The sequence below is a fragment of the Penaeus japonicus genome, unplaced genomic scaffold, assembly GCF_977035675.1.
Source record: "Penaeus japonicus unplaced genomic scaffold, GWHDUDI00000001_assembly GWHDUDI00000008, whole genome shotgun sequence".
Taxonomy (NCBI): Eukaryota; Metazoa; Arthropoda; class Malacostraca; order Decapoda; family Penaeidae; genus Penaeus; species Penaeus japonicus.
In genome coordinates, this window is record NW_028234410.1 from 2,143,283 (window position 1) to 2,145,782 (window position 2,500).

Consider the following 2,500-nt stretch of genomic DNA (forward strand, 5'->3'; position numbering starts at 1 on the left):
CTCTCTCTCCTTAAACTTCTTTCAATCCGCTGTCTTGTGGAAGTTTTGATTGAAAGTGCCTCTTATAAACTACTTCTTGATCGTGGATTCCACTTTAAATACTTCTTCTTAATTTCTTCTTTTTCTTCTTATTTTTCATTTCTTGTTTTTTTTCTTCTTTCGAAATATGTAAATATGATTTGAGTTGAGTTTCCCTTTTATCTTTTATTGGCTTTTTTCTTTTTTTACGGAGAAAAGGATGAAACTTTTGTCTTTGTATCCTTTGTGTCTTTGTTTGTGTCTTTGTTTGTGTGTCTTGTGATTCGTTGTTCTTTGCGCTTCGGTTAGTTCCTTTGTTTGTTTTGTTTGTTTGTTTGCTTTGTTCATTGTTTTGTTTGTTTGGTACTTTGGTGTTCTTTGTTGTCTTCTTATGTATTTGGGTTTCTTTGTTCGTGTTTTTGTTGTTATAATCGTTTCTTTGTCTTTTCTTTGTTTTGTCTTTTTCGTGTTGTTTTTTTATTATAATTTTCTTGGTTTGAAGTATAAGTATTTTTTTCTGTAAATTGATTTTATTCTCTTTGTTTTACGTTTGTGTGTAAGTGTGTTTGTCATCCATTATTTCGTTGTGTCTTTGTCATGCATTGTATTTGTTCCTTTTCATGATTATCTTTTCTTGTAGCAAATCTTTCAAGTCATTTAATTTATTTTTCTTCAACATTGATTTTCTTTATAATTTTAATGTTTTTGTTTTTGATTTAGTAAATTATTTTCTTAATTTCGTAAAGTATCTTTGTAACGGACTCCTTCGTGAGAGATTAAGTTCATTTGTTTTCTGACGGATATGACTCGTTAAGTAACGGATTCCCTTCTTTTCCTAACGGATTTTCTTTGTTTTGTAACGGATTTTCTTTGTTTTCAAACGGATTTTCTTTGTTTCTCAACGGATTTTCTTTGTTTTCAAATGGATTTCCTTTGTTTTTTTTTCGTTTGAGTTTTTGTTTTGTTTGTTGTTTTTGTGGTATTTGATGTTTATTGTGGTAACGGATTTTCTTTGTTTTGCAACGGATTTTCTTTGTTTTCAAACGGATTTTCTTTGTTTTCAAACGGATTTTCTTTGTTTCTCAACGGATTTTCTTTGTTTTCAAATGGATTTTCTTTGTTTTGAAACGGATTTTCTTTGTTTTGCAACGGATTTTCTTTGTTTTGTAACGGATTTTCTTTGTTTTCAAACGGATTTTCTTTGTTTCTCAACGGATTTTCTTTGTTTTCAAATGGATTTTCTTTGTTTTGTAACGGATTTTCTTTGTTTTGCAACGGATTTTCTTTGTTTTGCAACGGATTTTCTTTGTTTTGTAACGGATTTTCTTTGTTTTCCAACGGAATTTCTTTGTTTTGCAACGGATTTTCTTTGTTTGTTTTGCAACGGATTTTCTTTCTTTCGTAACGGATTTTCTTTGTTTTGTAAAGGATTTTCTTTGTTTTGCAACTGATTTTCTTTGTTTTGCAACTGATTTTCTTTGTTTTGCAACTTATTTTCTTTGTTTTGCAACGGATTTTCTTTGTTTTGCAACGGATTTTCTTTGTTTTGCAACGGATTTTCTTTGTTTTGCAACGGATTTTCTTTGTTTTGCAACGGATTTTCTTTGTTTTGTAACGGATTTTCTTTGTTTTGCAACGGATTTTCTTTGTTTTGCAACGGATTTTCTTTGTTTTGCAACGGATTTTCTTTGTTTTGCAACGGATTTTCTTTGTTTTTTTGCAAAGGATTTTCTTTTTACAACGGATTTTCTTTGTTTTCAAACGGATTTTCTTTGTTTTGCAGCAGATTTTCTTTGTTTTGCAACGGATTTTCTTTATCTGTTTTGCAGCAGATTTTCTTTGTTTTGCTACAAATTTCCTTCATTTCGTAACGAATTTTCTTGTCTTTTTTGCAATATATGTTCTTTGTTTCTCAACAGATTGTCGTTGTTTTGCAACATATTTTCTTTGTTTTACAACATACTTTCTTTCGCAAGAGCAGATCTTTTTTGTTTTGCGACATAATTTATTTAATTCACAACAAATTTACTGTTATTGAAAACATGTTTTTTTTTTTTTTACTTTGTAATATATTTTCTTAGTTGTGCAACATTTTTGTTTTCAACATACTTTCTTTGATTTGCATTTATATCTCTTTTCCAACATACCTTATTTACTTTGCAATATATTTTCTTTGCTTCGCAGCAGATTTTATTTGTGTTGCGATAAACTTGTTTGGGAATAAACTTTATATGTTTTGCAACTTATTGCATTTGTTTAGCGACGCGTTTTCTTTGTTTTACAACAGATTGTCTTTGTTTTGGCAAATATTTTCTTTAATTCACAACAAATTTCCTTTGATTCAAAACACATTTTTGCAACAAACAATTCTCTGCTTTGCAATACATTTTCTTTTTCGTTTTGCTACATACTTTCTTTGTTTCGCAACATATTTTCTGGTTCGCAACTGACTTGCTTTTATTTGCAATATCATCTCTTTGGT